Below are 18,047 nucleotides of genomic sequence, written 5' to 3'. Positions count from 1 at the left end.
CAATACCTTTTCGAGCGGACTTTCCTATTGGGGGGCCGCCGGTTGTCTGGGAAGCTTCACCTTGCTCTGGCATTGGTGAAGGGGTCTGCATGACTGAGTCAGCATCCGCAAAGGGTCTCTTGCACCTCCTAGGGGGGGTGTTCTTCTTGGGGGTGGGATCACTCATCTCTGCACACACGGCTGGGAAACGGTGAAACCGTGAGTGATGTGAGGCAGCAGAGGGATGAATGAAGCTCGCTTGGTGAGAGGGAATGCAGGAACAGAGCAGAGGGAGAAGAGGAGTAGAGGGAGAAGGGGGGGCACGCGCGACAGGCCAAATCAATGCATGCTTAAAGGAGGGTGGCCCGTTTCCTTTTCATGATGGCCCACTATTTTCCATATTAAGAGAAGGGAGGCGCCAAATCATTGCATGCTTTGAAGAGGGGGCCCCAATTAATATTATGATGGCCCACTATTTTCCATATTACTAATTTTAAAAACACTAAACTTCCCTCCTTTTAGGGGCTATTGGTGGTACCACCAAAAGGTGAAAAAAGTGGTACCACCTATACATGCTTTCACCCTACAGAAGATCGCTACTCAAATGCAACCAAATCAAGGGAGCACATTGGGAATGCTGCCGGTACTTACATGTAATCGTTGTGGCATAGATCATTTGATTGCTCAATGTCCACATAATCCAAGTGCACCCAAGATTATGCCATTGAATTTGGTTGAGGTCACCAATGAGGCACTAGGAACCACACCTGTTGTACCTACAAATGTAGTCACACGGTCAATGCTTCAAAATCAAAACTACATTCTTGAGGAGAGGGATACTGCATCAATTGCTTGAGTAAAGAAAAAGAAAACGCGACAAAAGAGATCGTTTAATGCCACAAGCTCCAAACCTAGTTCAACGACTAATATAGGGACAGGAGACGACCCTGTGTATATGAATGATCTTGAAGATGATTCTGATTCAATAGAAACCATGGAGACCAAAGCCACTACTTTAAGGGAGGAACCCACTCGGGAGTGCAACGAAGGAGAATCAAGCAAAGACATAAATTGGGGGAAACAAAAGGAAGCACCTCCTGCCCCACAACCAAGTCAGGTAATGCCCTCTCGGCTACCCAGACTGACTGAGACTCTCAAAGACAAGCCACGTGGGCCAAAAACCCTCAAGAAAAAGATTGGGACTTACCCAAACCCAGTAGAGGAGATTGAACGAGTGGAACACTTAAGGGGTTTGGTGGAAGAAACACGAAGAGAACTGGAGCCAAAACCTAGAAAAATCAAGATCCCAGACAAAGTGTTCCCTACACAAGTTCAGCCTCACAGGAGCCATAAACTGTTAGCTATACCTAGTATCATTCGGGAAGAAAGTGAGGATAGGACATCAGGAAGTGGGCAGACACCCTTCTTGCTTGAAAGAATATTTAGTGAGGGAATGCTTGACCCCATCGAAGAGGAAGTGATTCCATCTTCACCAGTCCCTAGTCAAGGGCCGATATCTCAAAAAGTACTGTTGAATGTGTCCAAACTAATGGATTTCATGTCCTCTGAAATCAGAACCACGATCATATCCAAGTTATACGGAGATCTTGAGCTATTCTTAGCTCTTTGGGCATTTCTCAATGGAGAACTGAAGGTGGGGTTACCACAATTTGCAAATATGGATAGACCCGACACGCTTCAAGATGTGGAGGAACATTTGGATCTACAGCCCAACCTAGATGAAGACTCGCTCGTTGAAATACCTATTAACAAGTTGGGACAGTACTTTGAAGGTGACGAATCTAATGCAACCCTCCCCATTACTACCAAGGGATTAACTCTAAAGGGAATCCTTGATGGTGGTGCTGGAGTGAGCATTGTGACTAAAAACTGCTAGGAATCTATGGGAAGTCCTCACCTAGAAATCACAAACATAGTAGTTAAGATGGCAAACAAAACTATAGCTAAACCTATTGGAATACTAAGGGACCTTAAGATCAAGGTTTTGGGATACAAGGTAAGGCATACATTCATTGTAATGGATTTCTTTGAGCATCCTATGTCATATCAAATGATCTTAGGATGTCCTTTCATGAGGGAAGCACAAATGGTGCATAACTGGTCAAAAAACCATGTCTACTTACAATTCCAAGACTCTTTCATTCGAGTTAATCTTGAGAATGGTTGCGCACATCCTTTTGGAAGCAAGGTTATCATTGATAATCCATTGGATACCACTATTCACTCAGCCCCATTAAAGTATTGCTATACATGCAAAAAAGAGACCGATGATGGGGAAGATTCTCTTTATATGGATGTCCTACCGGGCATGATTAAGTCAGATAACATAGATTGGGTACACCTAGCGGCAACCTTAGACACATGGGAAAATAGAGGCACAAGTTGGGTAACACCTGAGGGGCAAGATATGCCACCATTAGTGCCAGTACACACATGATAGGTGTTATGCACTTGACTTCTGATCGTCGCAAGAAAGTGGCAAACTCCCTTGACACTGAAAGTAGGAAAGACTCTGACCAATGCGACTCCAAGTTTGAATCTCAAGAAGAAACTGACTCTGAGCCTGATAGGGGGTATGAATTGAATATTCACCCAAGTGTGGAAGCCACGTGCTCAAGGCCTAGGACAGTAACCTCTTGCAGTTCATCCGAGAGTGAGGAAGGCACAAGTGAAGATCAATCAAGTGAGTCTGAATTTGATATAAACAAAAATCAGAAACTAGGTAAGAAGAAGACGAGACATAAGCGACAATGCTATCGAGCTAATGTACAAGCTAGAATAAACAAAGAGAGATCCACTACAGAATGGCTTAGTTATGTAGGAGCATATGATGCTCATTCGGAAGTTAGTGGATAATTGGGGAGAATACCACCAAAGTGTCATGTGGTGTAGTCCACAACCTCATGACATCGCCCAATTAGAAATTGAAGAGAAGCCGAAACTAAGTTGTACTGCGAGAAGGCGTCAAAACTGAGAGTTAGCTCAGCAACAAAAGGAAGCAGAATTCAAAGAAAAAAGCATGGCACAACAAGAACCAGTAGACTTACACCCCACACCCGAGCATTTCCAAATCTTTTACCACGGGGGAACGTAAAGTCGTCTACACAAAAGCCCAATGAATGCCTACCAATGGGAGTAGCGGTGTCTACGATGGCCCGGCCGTAGTTAAGGAGATAGAACTAGCAGATCCAGGTGAGGAGTCTAAACCAGTTTTTATTGCTCAAGACCTCACCAAGACAGAAGAAGCTACACTTAAGATGCTTCTTAAAGAATTCAAGGACATATTAGCTTGGACATACCATGATATGAAGGGTGTTCCACCCAATGTGGTGCAACACACAATTCCAATGATTAGCACTAATAAACCAGTCCAGCAACGTCCCTACCCAATGAATCCTAAGCATGCAAAGATTGTACAAGAGAAAATTGAAAAGCTTATAAAATGTGGATTCATATACCCTATTGAGCACTTAGAATGGGTTTCTCCGATAGTCATTGTACCAAAGAAGAATGGGAAACTCAGAGTGTGCGTTGATCTCAAAAAGATTAATGCAGCCACCAGAAGAGATCATTACCCCTTGCCGTATTCAGAACATGTGCTTGAAAGAGTTGCAGGGCAAGGAGTGTAACGCCTCCGCTATGGCTGTGTCTTCCTCAAGCCGCCATAGCCTAGGCGTGGAGAAGAAGAGAGGGTGGAAGTCGGTTCACCTCCCAACCATATAATGACGAGTTAGGGTTTCTCGTTGGGTTTTATACCAAAACCCTGGCCTGTGTCCACACCTCCTAGCCCGGCCGCCCATCTTACTTAAGAGCCGTGCTAACTTAGATGTGTACACACATCGACCAAACCCTAACGCCCATTAACCCCTGAACCCCGCTAGCACTAATAATACTCTTGAGACTCCGAAAGCTATTAACTTATGCTAGGGTTCGACTTCCGTAGGACCATAGTCCTGACATTACTCCCCCCTTCGAAAAGAGTTTTCGTCCTCGAAAACAAAAGTGGGGAAACGTTTCCTCATCACACTAATGTTTTCCCAAGTGGAGCCTTCCTCTGGACGGTCCTTCCACTTGATAAGAGCTTGTTTCCGAACTTGGTGGCGAGTACGTAACATGTGATAATCCAATACTCTTTCTGGTTCATGAGGTAGTATTGGGGGTTCCACATATTCTACCAAGAAAGAATCATCCACCGGCCGTTCATGACCCATAAGGCGTTTCCTCAAACGGCTTACGTGAAAGATGGGATGAACCTTGGAATGTGCTGGTAACTCAAGTTTATAGGCTACTGGGCCCACCTTCTTGAGTATCTTAAACGGTCCACAAAATCGGGGCGACAATTTTGGTACGGGACCCGTTTGGTGGAGTTTTCTGGTACCTTCAGAAACACCCAATCACCTTCTTGAAAGTGAAGTGGCCTACGTTTCTGGTCCGCAAACTTCTTGTAACGATCTTGCGCTTGACGAACATTTAATCGTGCAAGGCGCAACATATCCATATGGTCTTGGATAAAATCCTTAACCTGACTGATTTTCTCATTCGCCAGTCCCACCGACACTGGTGAACGTGGCTGAAAACCATACATCAACATGAAAGGGCTAAAGCCTGTCGAGACATGCTTTGCACTATTGTAAGCAAACTCAAGAATAGGCAAATAAGACTCCCAATCAGATTGTTTTTTGCTGACATATGCCCGAAGCATATCTTCCAGCACTTGATTAACCCGTTCAGTCTGACCATCTGTCTGCTCGGATGATCAGCTGTACTAAGGTTCAACATAGTACCCAACTTACTGAATACTGCTCGCCAAAAATGGCTGTTAAACTTGCGATCACGAACAGTAACAATATTGGATGGTAAGCCATAAAGTCGGTAAACATTCTCCACGAAAAGGCGTCCCAATTCTGGAGTTGTAACTGTTTTCTTAGTAGGCACAAACTGACAAAGCTTGGTTAATCGATCCACGATTACCCAAATGGCATCATGTCCACGATTCGTTGTGGGCAAGCCCGTTATAAAATCCATAGAGATACTTTCCCACTTTCCGTCAGGAATCTCTAATGGATGCAGTAACCCGCCAGCTTTAAGACGTTCTGCTTTGTTCACTTGACACTTCTGACACTGCAGAACATAGTCAGTAACATCCTTGTGAAGTCCAGGCCAATAGAAATGCTTTCTTACGAGAGCATACGTTTTGCGAATGCCCGCATGACCTGCACTTGGACTATCATGACACTCAAAAAGAATTTGGCGCCTAGTGTCTAAGTCCAATGGAACACAAACTCTCCCCTTGTGGAGTAAGTATCCATCATCGATGGAAAAGTTTTTCCATCGCTGTAGTTCATCTTGTGATAAAGAAGAACCATGTGTGGAAGAACTGGAAACACTACCGTTTGAGTGAGTGGGACCCCTCATTTGAACATGATTCCACACCTTTGAGTATGTTGAATCCTACTTGCATTTGCCTCGTAAAGATTCTAACAATTCGCTTTTCAACTCTGTGAATAGCAGCGAATTAATCTCCGGCATACGACTCAAAGCATCAGCTACAATATTGTAACGTCCTTTGCGATAGCGTAGCTTGCAATCATACTCCTGAAGGATCTCAGCCCATCTGGCCTTTCGACCCTGCAAATTTGTTTGGTTCATAAACCACTTTATGCTTTCGTGATCAAAAACAAGCTCGAATTGCGCACCATATAAGTAATGTCGCCATTTTCGTAAGGCATATATGATGGCAAAGAGCTCACGCTCGTAAGCTGAGTAGTTTTGTTGAGCACGATTGAGCTTCTTGCTCTCATAGGCAACAGGATGACCATCTTGAATGAGAACCGCACCCACTGCCTTAGCACTGGCATCCGTTTCAATCACAAATGGTTTTTGAGGATCCACAATTGCCAAAATGGGAGCTGTAGCCAAAGCAACTTTAAGCTTATCAAAGCTACGTTGTTGCTCCTCACACCATTGAAAGGTAATTGCCGCACCTTTCAATTGATCAGTCATGGGAGCGGCAATCTTTGCATAACCGTTCACATATTTGCGATAAAATCCTGCCATTCCCAAGAAGATTTGAAGTTCTTCCTTACTTCGAGGTGTTGGCCATCGCATAATAGCATCAACCTTACTAGCATCCATAGCAATTCTATTTGCAGAAATTACATGACCTAGGTATTGTATGCTATCCTTGAGAAATTCACACTTACTTTCTTTCGCGTAAAGTGCATTCTCGCGTAGTAACTGAAAAACTTTTCGTAAGTGTTCCAAATGCTCTTCTAAAGTCGAACTATAGACCAAAATGTCATCAAAAAAGACAATGACAAATTTGCCTAACTACGGCCTTAGTACGCTATCCATAAGCGTCATAAACGTTGCCGGGGCATTAGTAAGCCCAAACGGCATAACCAAAAACTCATAGTGTCCAAAGCGAGTTCGGAACGCAGTCTTGGTTATATCATCAGCGTTAATACGCACTTGATGATATCCTGAACGTAAATCAATTTTAGAAAAATACTTCGCACCTTTGAGTTGATCAAACAACTCATCTATCTTAGGTAGCGGGTATTTGTTCTTAATGGTTACCGCATTCAAGGAGCGATAATCCACACACATGCGCATGGATCCATCCTTTTTCTTCACCAAAAGAATGGGCGATCCCCATGGTGAAGCACTATGGCGAATGAAGCCCTTACTAAGGTAGTCAGCAAGCTGACGTTCCACCTCAGCTGCTTCAGTCGCACTAAGCCTGTACGACAGCTTACTAATTGGTTTGGTGCCCGGAACGACATCCATGCGATGAGGCAAAGCTCGTTCGGGTGGCAAACCCTCTGGTAATTCATTAGGAAAAATATCTTTAAATTCTTGTAACAGTTGTTGCAAAGACAAAGCATTAACTGGTTGCTTAAGATTATTTAAAGAGATTTTAGAAGAAGGTAAAGAGAAAGAAGGCATCGCTGAGGAAGATTCATTTGAAGAAGAAACATCATGCACATCAAACCCACTAGTTTGAGACACACAATAACAAAAATAGACTTCTTCTATTTGATTACTATGCTCCAAAAAAGAGAGTTCGGCATTACATATGAGTGGTGTTGGGGACACATCACGTTCCCCAATAAGTAAAACATGCTTACCATTGGCCTCAAACGTAAACGTATTATGTTCATAACTCCTTTTGAGTGATGACCCTAACCCATACAACCACTCCCGTCCTAAGATGACATCCGCACGAGACATATTCATCACTTGGAAGTCAAGAACCATAGTGTGTTCTTGCACAAACACAGGCACTTGCCGTACTAGAGTATCCCACACATCATGATCATCCCCCTGAATGGTGGACACCACATAACGACGAGAACTCTTTGTCTCCGGCAACTTTAATTTCTTAACTAATGCATAGTTCAAGAAATTGTGCGTGGCACCATCATCAATGAGAATACGTACTCGATGACCATAAATGGAGCCATGCATACGGACCAAATCATGTGGTCCAACTGTCTCTTGCCACATAGATGCAGTGAGATTACACTCATGCATCTCGGCAGTGTGCGAAACCTCTACCGCAGAATACTTAGGATCAGCATCCAAGGGAAGTGTTTGCACCATGTGTACAGCCTTCTCCTTGACCTTCTCCTTATCCTTATTCTTGCGAGGCAACTGTGGACAATTTTTCTTCTCATGATCACTACCTAAGCAATGATAACATAGTTTCTCCTTCTTGGCCCGTTCAAAGTCTTGTGGAGACAACGGACCACTTGACCCTTTAGACTTCTTTGTGTTTTCAGTAGAATTGCTGGCAAGTTTACGCTTATTAGCATTAAATTGCGAGCCATTGAATTTGGCCGGTCTATCCATGCCCTTCTTATCCATGGTGTCATCAAAGATAAGGGCACTTTGGATAGCCGCTTCCAAAGTTTTAGGATATTGGGTTTTAACCTTTGCCTGATATTCTTTATCAAGGCCTCTAACAAACCCACGAACCTTTTGAAAGTCGTCCAAACCGTCTAGCTTGAGAATGACTTCACGGTATTTGGACACATACTGATTAAGTGTAAGACCTTCCATCTTGCACTTGTCCCAGGCTGTCCAACTCCGATCTTTCTCGTTTTGCGGTAAGAACTCCTTTTTAAAAGCTGCCGCAAACTCCTCCCAAGTCTTAGGGCGAGTTTCAATAGGTAGACTCATCCACCACTTGTAGGCTTTACCTTCAAGTATGAGACTCGTCTCAGTGACCATAACAGCAGCGGGAGTGCGGCGTAAGCGATGCAAGTCCGTCCACTTGTGTAAAAATGTATGGACCGCATCCTTGTTACGATCGCGCTCCTCTCCCTTAAACACAGGCGGCTTCACGTTTTTCAACATAGCCCCTTCCTGCGTTGCAGATGGTGCAATAGATTCTACTATAGGATTTGGAACAAGAGGAGGCATAACTATCGGAATAGGCCCTCCACTTGCCGCCGATCCACTTGCAAAACGTGCCATAAATTCAGTAAAAAGCGTGCTCATATTTGTGAGATTGGTATTGATATTTGTTATAGTGCGCTCAAGTGCAACTACCCTTGAAGTGAGACGCCCAAACTCTACCGTGTCTACCAAACCATAATCATCTATTGGACTCGCACCCCCTTCGGCATCGGTCATGTTGTCATCCCGATCAGGCGCAACGGCCTGTCGCGAATCACCCACACCACCACCCAAAGGGTGTGCCTCACTAACATCATGCATATCATTCTCAAAATCGAAGTGAACATGAGACGGTTCCGCTGAGGCCATGGTATGCACGTGCTTACAAATAGAGAACGGATTACCTTCAAAAGCGAACTCCAATTGAAGCGTCGTAGAAGAATTCCTCTTGCATGCACGGAAATCGAGAAGAAATCACCACTTGAGTCGTCAATCAACACATGCATGCAAAAAAGTGTGTTGCATGTAGCATGTCGTTGAAGATCCGTCCACCAAAAACTTCCAAACTTGGAGCATAGAAAACTCCTCTCGCAAATTGAAAGAAGGAAAGTTGAAGGTGAAAAGGTCACTTTCCTTGTAGTTTGTGTCACTTTCCTTGTAGTTTGTGTCCTCCCTTGAAAGAATAAGTAGAGTTCTTTTGAAGAGAAGAACAACACAAGTGAGAAGGTGAAGTGGCTAGCACACTTGCCTTGGAGCTTGAGGTAGTGGGTTCAAAACCCCACTCCTTGGATGGTGAAGCCTCCCCCTTGTGCCACTCAAGTAAGGGAGAATTCTCGCGCGCTCGCCAACGGCGCGCCAACGATCGCTCACCGATCGCCTTCTAGGACTGCCGGACTGCCTTGGTCGCCGCCTTAGGTGGCCGTCTGGTAGGGCCGTACGGACGACGGGTAGGCGGCGGAGCCGCTCGCTGTGGGCTGTTCACGCAGGGCGCGTAGGCTGCAGCTACGCTCGTGCAGGTCACCGTACGGGCGGCGGCTGCGCTCGTTTCTTTTGCTTCAGCGTTGAGCTCTTTCTCGTGCAGGTCACGCAGGCCACCGCTGGCTCTGATACCAGTGTAACGCCTCCGCTACGGCTGCGTCTTCCTCAAGCCGCCATAGCCTAGGCGTGGAGAAGAAGAGAGGGTGGAAGTCGGTTCACCTCCCAACCATATAATGACGAGTTAGGGTTTCTCGTTGGGTTTTATACCAAAACCCTGGCCTGTGTCCACACCTCCTAGCCCGACCGCCCATCTTACTTAAGAGCCGTGCTAACTTAGATGTGTACACACATCGACCATACCCTAACGCCCATTAACCCCTGAACCCCGCTAGCACTAATAATACTCTCGAGACTCCGAAAGCTATTAACTTATGCTAGGTTCGACTTCCATAGGACCATAGTCCTGACAAGGAGGCTTATAGCTTTTTAGACGGGTACTCTGGTTATAATCAGATCACAATTGCAGTAGAGGACCAAGCTAAAATAGCTTTTATAACGGAGTTTGGAGTGTTTGCCTTTCACGTCATGGCCTTTGGCTTAACCAATGCACCTGCAACATTCCAACGATTAATAAACACAGCCTTTAAGAAATATCTAAGGGACTTTTGTGAAGCCTTCTTAGATGATCTTTGTGTTCATTCCTCTTGGGAGGACGAGCACTTGATGTGTTTACGCGACGAAAAGTATTTGAAAGGTGTAGATTATATCGCATCTCATTGAATCCTTTCAAATGCCAATTTTGGGTTAAACACGGAGTTATTCTAGGGCATATAGTGTCCAAAAATGGGATTTCCACTGACGAAAGTAAAATCAAGGTCATTCTAGAATCGCCCCCACCCACCAACTATAAGGGAGTCCAGCGCTTTATGGGCCATGTTGGTTATTATATCGAAGGTTTATTTGATTCTTCGTTGAGATTGCTCGACCATTGTACAAGCTTCTCATCGAGTTTATTTGGATCGAAGATTGTGACCGTGCCCTGGCGAGTGCTCTAATCTTGCGAATGCCTAACTGGGATTTAATCTTCCATGTGCATATTGATGCATCAAACTTTGCTATTAGGTGTATACTAACTCAACCTGGAGAACATAAACTAGACTACCCCATTAGCTTTGCCAGTCTCGCCAGTTGAACGATGCTGAAATGAACTACACCACTACGGAGCGAGAAGGGTTGGCAATGATATATGCAATAAAGAAATTTCATTATTACCTTCTTGCCACCAAGTTTATTTTCTATGTGGATCATCGAGCATTGTTGTATCTAGTGAACAAACCATGCTCCACAAGAAGAATCACACGATGGTTGTTGATTCTTCTTGAGTTTGATTTCACTGTTCTTGTGAGACCTGGCAAAAAACATGTCATGGGCTAATCATTTGTCTCACATACCTAATGGTGAAGCTCCTACGGGAGTTGATGATGACTTACCTGACACTTCCTTGTTCATGGTGGAGACAATGCCTGAATGGAGTGAGAAGATTGTTAACTTCTTGGTTAATGGTTTTCCACCCAAAGAGCTTCGTAAAGATCTAGCTCGAAAGCTGATCAAGGAATGCAAACCCTATTGCCTAATGGCCGGGACTCTTTATAAAAGAGAAAAGGATGATGTTCTTAGGCGTTGTGCCCGAGAGGATGAGTATCTATATATTTTGCAAGAGGCACATATGGGCGTAGCCGGTGGTCACTTTTCAGGAGACTTAACTGCACGAAAGATATTGCAATCAGGGTATTGGGGTGGCCCACTATGTTCCAAGATGCATCACTTTTTGTGAAGGGTTGTGAGATGAATGCCAACGCTACAAGAAACCCCAACGGAAAGATCAGATGCCCCTACATCCAATTAAAGTAAACCAACCATTTGAAAAGTGGGGTTTAGACTTTGTAGGTCCAATTAGCCCAGCGACCATAACACACAATCTTGCTATATTATTGTGGCCACTGACTACGTGACCAAATGGGCTGAAGCAAAAGCGACACGTAAGGCAGATGCGAGGACAACAGCCAAGTTCCTCTTTGAAAATATAATCACACGCTTCGGTTGTCCTTTTGAACTTGTGAGTGACAATGGTACGCATTTTATAAATGAAGTGATTAAGGAGCTCACCAAGCCGAGAGTACCAACAAGACGCATACAAAGTGGCTATTAATTGCACACCATTCAAGATGGTATATGGCCAAGAAGCAGTCATGCCGTGGGAATTTATCATTCCTAGTCTTCGTGTTGCTACTCAAGAGGGCTAGGATGGTAATCCCTTAGTAGAGCATTTGTATATCCTTGAGCGGTTAGACGAAGAAAAACAATTGGCGGTGTGGAGTACTCCGTTACCTTTCCCTTACCACAGTCCTGAATTGTCGTTGGGGTGGCAACATTTGGCTTACAAGATTTTACACGCGATGCACAGGAATTCAGCTTATGTTTAGGGACCCAAATTTGGTCATTCCCTTCGTAGTACCCTTGGGCTGCTAATAATATTTTAAGAATCCAACGTGATGTTTGTTACCATATTATAGTAGTGATGTGTGTGAACACACTTAGGACCGCCGGGGCACTTTTTCCCTCACTAGGAGGTTTTTTCCCCCGTGCATTGTATATACGCCCATTATCTTCTAGGGCTTGTAATCTTTCATTTTTGGCACTCATAATACACTACTGTGTTGTGCTCAAGCTTCCTCATCTTCTTGAAGTTGTGTGTGCATTCCTGCAACCCTAATTCCAACAATTGGTATCAGAGCAGGCTTCCTCCTCCCGGGCAGCATCACCGGCACCTGCCGCTTCATCTCCTCCGATTGCGACGAGGTTTCACGAGCGTCTGCAGGTTAGTATATGCCGTGGGAGAGCCCGTAGGGCATGTTCGTTTCAGAATTTTGATCTGAAGTCATTTCGCCCTCCGTTTTTGCATTCCAAGTACTGCGCAGGCAAAATCGTACTACTGTGCAGATTTTCTGTCAAGATTAAAATCTGCAGGACAGGTGCCCATTCGTCTGTTTTGGGCTGTGCTACATAGCACAGGTCGATTTTATACAGGTTTACCTCTTACAGACAGCATTTACATCTAGTAGTACAGTCATTGGCCATGGCTGACAACAATGATGTATTCCGCATGTTGGCTGCTGCTGCTGCTGAGGATAAGTTGGATGGCACCAACTATCCATTGTGGGCATATATGATGCGACATGTATTGGTAGCAAAGGGGTTATGGAACATTGTGCAGGGTATTGATGCACGTCCTATTGTGGCTGGGAATGCTGCAAACACATCAGAAACAGGTACTGTTGATGATGGTGCAGGCACAAGTGCTGTAGCAGCTGTTCAAGAACCACCACTTTCAGCAGAGCAGATTCGTTGGGATGGTAGAGATGCGCAGGCTCATGCCTTGATTGCGCTGTCTGTCAAACGTACCATTATCCCACATATTCGCTCCTGCAGGACTTCTAAGGATGCTTGGGATGTACTTGCCACATTGTATCAGGCAAGAAATGAGGCTCGTGTTGCTTACCTCCGAAAACAGTTGGAGAGTGAGCATATGAACGAAGGTGATTCTATGGATAGCTTTTTGACAAAGATCAAGGATTTCAAAGAGCAGCTCATTTCTGCAGATGAAATCCTGTCAGACAGTTCACTTGTGCAGACTGTTTTGAATGGTCTACCAGATTCTTATCAGGGTTTTGCTTCCACTCTTCGCTTGATGATGAAAGGCAATCCCAATGCCTTATCATTTGAGGAGTTAGTTTCTGTTTTGCTGCAAGAAGACCAGTCAAGGCAAAACAGGAATATTATGCGTGTCGCAGATCAAGCTTTCGTTGCTAGTCAGAGAAGCGGGAAAGGTAAAGCTGGCTTTTCTTCTAGTAAGCAGAAATCTGCAAATGCTGCGCAACCAAAGAAGGAAGACAAAGATGAGAAGAAGGGTGACAAACAGAAGACATTTTGCAAGTACTGTAAGGGAAATGATCATGTCATCAAAGCGTGTCCTAAGCTGGCTGCGAAAGAGGCTAAGAAGAAAGAGGCTGGTATGGCTGTTGCAGATGCCTCTCCTTCTAACAATGAATCTGCTAATGTTGTTCAAGATACAGAATGGGCATTCAATGCGCAGTGCAGTTATGACCCATCTTTGCATGACACATGTATGTCTGCAGTAGATTCAGATGTATGGTACTTTGACAGTGGTGCCACTAAGCATATCACCTCGCAGCGCAGTTTATTCACTTTCCTTGAGTCTGCTCCCACAGGGAATACTGTCACTTGTGCCAATAACTCCTCTTATCCCGTTAAAGGAGTTGGACAAATTGTGCTGAATGTTGCAAATTGCAACACCTTTACACTTTTGATGCATTGTATGTGCCAGGGATCAAAAAGAATCTGCTGTCAGTCTCCGCATTTGCCAAAACAGGTTTGGTTGTAAAATTTGTGGATGACAGATGTACTGTTCATGATCTCTCTTGTGGTGACATCATTGTAGCATCTGGTTCACTATGTCGAGGGCTGTATAAGCTCAATATGGATGGCAAATGTGTAGAGGATTCAGCATGTGCTATTATGGATACGCAGGCTATTTCAAATGCAAAACTGTGGCATGCACGTTTTGGTCATCTGAATTTTGCAAGTTTGCTGCGCCTGCAGAAATCTGAAATGGTGTCTTCTTTGCCTAAGCTTGAGGCACCTGTCAAGCATGTTTGTGAGGGCTGCATATTGGGTAAAATGCAGCGTGCTTCCTTTCCCAAAGATGGATCAGTGAGAGCTGAACGCAGATTGCAGCTTGTTCACAGTGATGTTTGTGGTCCCATGCAAACTCCATCATTTGGAAACTACCTTTACTTCGTGACTTTCATTGATGATTTTACCAGGCATGCATGGGTATATCCTTTGAAGGCAAAGTCCGAAGTGTTTTTGTGCTTCAAACAGTTTTTGGTTATGGGCTGAAAATGTGTCAGAAAGTAAGATGGGCACCCTTCGTTCAGATCGAGGGGGGGAGTATATGTCTTCAGAATTTAATGCATTTCTGGCTGAGCGTGGGATAAAACACCAATGTACAGTGCCGTATACACCACAGCAAAATGGTGTGGCTGAGAGAAAAAACAGGTCTCTCATGGAAATGGCAAGATGTATGGTTAAGAGTCAAAGTCTACCACATGGTTTTTGGCTTGAGGCTGTCATGTGTGCCACTTATGTACTAAACAGGTGTCCCACCAAAGCATTACAGGTTGTCACTCCATATGAGGCTTGGCATAGCCGCAAGCCATCTGTTGGCCATTTACGTGTTTTTGGTTGCCTGGCATATGCATTAGTGCCTGTGCAACATCGCAGAAAATTGGATGACAAAGCTGTCAAATGTATTTTTGTTGGATATAGTGCTGAGAGCAAAGGCTATCGTTTGTATCATCCACAGACAAAGCGCATTTTGGTTAGCCGTGATGTTGTATTTGTGGAAGATGCAGTTCAGCCCTTGGTTTCATGTACTAAGGAGACAGATATCAGCTCACGTGATGTCTATGATACATTGTTGCCTCTTTTCAGTGGTGCACAGTCAAGTGCAATACCTCATGAGGCAGTTTTTCAGCCTATGCAGGTTTTAAATGATGGCACAGATCAGCCTATATCTGATGCAGATGTGCATGATGCACTTGAGGATGAGAGACAAGAGATTGAGGGCTCTAGGAACATGCCTAGATGGCTGGTGTAGACTTTGCGTGACAGCAAGTTGGATGCCCCTTTGTCTAGTCGCACTCGTTCTGGCTCTCATGGTGCCTCTTATGCGTCAGATTGTTATGCATTGGCTGTTTCTAGTATGTGCGATGAAAGTGAGCCTGTTTCATTTGATGAGGCACAAAGTTCAGAAAATTGGATGGCTGCTATGCAAGCAGAATACGATGCTATTATGAAGAATAGTACATGGTCTTTATGTGACTTGCCCCCTGGCAAGAAGGCCATTGGCACTAAGTGGGTATACAAATTGAAGCGTAAGCCTGATGGCACAGTGGATCGCCATAAGGCTAGGCTTGTTGCAAAAGGTTATGCTCAAGAGAAGGGCATTGATTTTGATGAGACTTTTGCTCCCACATGTCGTATGACCACTGTTCGTAGCATCTGTGCATTAGCAGCTCATAATGGTTGGAATGTACATCAGCTGGACATAAAGACTGCGTTCTTAAATGGAGATTTGCATGAGGAGGTGTATGTATCGCAGCCTCGTGGTTTTGTTCAAAGAGGGCAGGAAAACAAAGTGTGCAGGTTAAAAAAGGCTTTATATGGTTTAAAGCAAGCTCCACGAGCTTGGTATGAAAAAATACATGCATATTTGACTGCACATGGGTTTCAGAATAGTCCAACAGAAAGCACTTTGTATGTTAAACGTGTGGATGGTGTACATCTAATCATTGCTCTCTATGTCGATGACATGCTGCTCACAGGACCAAATGAGAGTCATATTGCTGATTTTAAGGCTGATTTGAATGCCTCTTTTGAGATGTCAGATTTGGGGCATTTGCATCATTATTTGGGGATACAATTTAAGCAGTGTGATGGAGGTATTGCTTTGTGTCAGACAAAGTATATTGAAACATTGTTGCGGAGATTTGGCCTTGAAGACTGCAAGCCTATTGCTACTCCAATGGAGACAGGTTTGAAGTTGAGTCTTCATGATGCTGGAGATCACTTTGATGTCACACTCTATCAGACAGCTGTTGGTTGCCTCATTTATGTATGCATTACGAGGCCAGACATTCAGTTTGCAGTCTCACAGGTGAGCAGATTTATGCATAGCCCAGGCATTAAGCATTGGCAGGCAGTGAAGCGTATCTTTCGCTATTTGAGTGGTACTCGGCATCTTGGGTTGTTTTATCCCAAGGGGGGATCATTGCCGCCAGATTTACATGTTTTTTCAGATTCTGACTGGGCTGGTTGTTATGACACACGCGTGTCCACGAGTGGTTTTTGCTTCATGCTTGGAAGCTCATGCATATCATGGTTGAGCAAGAAGCAGCCTACTGTGGCCACTTCTAGTTGTGAAGCTGAGTACAGGGCAGCTTTCACAGCTACGGTTGAGTGTGTGTGGCTCAGACGCCTTATGGCTGATTTGGGTGTTGGGCAGCCATCTGCCACCACCATCTTCACTGACAGTCAGAGCGCATTGGCAGTTGCGCGGAACCCAGTGTTCCATGCTCGTACGAAGCACATTGAGGTGCACTACCATTATGTCAGGGAGAGACTCTCTGCAGGAGAGATCAGTTTGGCTTATGTGCCAACACAGGATAACCTTGCAGACCTTTTCACAAAGGCTCTGCCTCGTGAGAAGTTCGAAGCTTTTCGCAAAGCTTTGGGCTTACTCCCTTTTGTGGATTCGTCCACATAGCTAGACACTTCCCTATACATGAGTGCTAGCTCTTGTTCACCGCATCACTCCAGGGGGGATTTGTTACCATATTATAGTAGTGATGTGTGTGAACACACTTAGGACCGCCGGGGCACTTTTTCCCTCACTAGGAGGTTTTTTCCCCCGTGCATTGTATATACGCCCATTATCTTCTAGGGCTTGTAATCTTTCATTTTTGGCACTCATAATACACTACTGTGTTGTGCTCAAGCTTCCTCATCTTCTTGAAGTTGTGTGTGCATTCCTGCAACCCTAATTCCAACAATATGTTACCTTGCCTTTTCTAGGGCGGGTAGTTGCTTTCCTACTACGAGGCTTCTTGTCTGAATGAGATTGAGTAGTAGAGGAAGCCGTAAGCTTTTGGGACCCATTTGTATGTACTCTTCTGTAAAGTAAGCGGAGCCTTGGGGACCACATTGCCTGTCTCCACTCTCGGCGTTGAAGCGTTAGAGGGGTGGCAAACAATCAAAGATGGTGTAGCCACTTGACTTTGTGATTTTTCCTTATCTAGCGTTTTGTCCAGAGTTGATGGCTTAGGTGTGGGACCCTGAGTGGTCAGGCTGAGAGCTGGTTCTTGCGTTGTAACTCGCCTGGCTGCCCAATCAATATTGCACTTGGTGGCTAACATCCATTTGATGTCCTTGTTTTTCAGGTGGCGATCAAACCATTTCTTTCTTCTATCCTTCTCTACAAGGGCATTGTACACCGCCAATTGTTTTTCTTCGTCTAACCGCTCAAGGATATACAAATGCTCTACTAAGGGATTACCATCCTAGCCCTCTTGAGTAGCAACACGAAGACTAGGAATGATAAATTCCCACGGCATGACTGCTTCTTGGCCATATACCATCTTGAATGGTGTGCAATTAATAGCCACTTTGTATGCGTCTTGTTGGTACTCTCGGCTTGGTGAGCTCCTTAATCACTTCATTTATAAAATGCGTACCATTGTCACTCACAAGTTCAAAAGGACAACCGAAGCGTGTGTTTGCAGATATGGAAAATGCACGAGTATCACACACTTCATCCACTCCCACCTTTGGTGGTGAGAGTTATCATTTGTACCTTTCTCAGATATTTCACATGTGCTATCCTGTAATTAAAACCGAATTGGGTCATATAGATGTACTAGCCAGCAAAAGGGAAATGTTGAGGAATTAGAATGGCTAATTTGCCTATTGACCATGACTGACCCCTACTCTGTAGAGGACATATCCCCGATAGCCTAAGTCTTTAC

General features: G+C 44.6%; 1 pseudogene; it reads left to right on the top strand.

Annotated features, from left to right (window-relative positions):
- The first annotated feature begins 583 nt into the window (after positions 1–583).
- The window catches only part of LOC147639423 (uncharacterized), a 31,189-nt pseudogene continuing 13,725 nt past the window's right edge, over positions 584–18,047 (top strand).

The sequence above is a fragment of the Cibotium barometz genome, chromosome 4, assembly GCF_041138505.1.
Source record: "Cibotium barometz isolate CiBa-2024 chromosome 4, ASM4113850v1, whole genome shotgun sequence".
In the NCBI taxonomy this organism is placed as follows: Eukaryota; Viridiplantae; Streptophyta; class Polypodiopsida; order Cyatheales; family Cibotiaceae; genus Cibotium; species Cibotium barometz.
The sequence above is the reverse complement of the archived record's forward strand: the minus strand, read 5'-3'. Positions and strand labels throughout refer to the sequence as shown.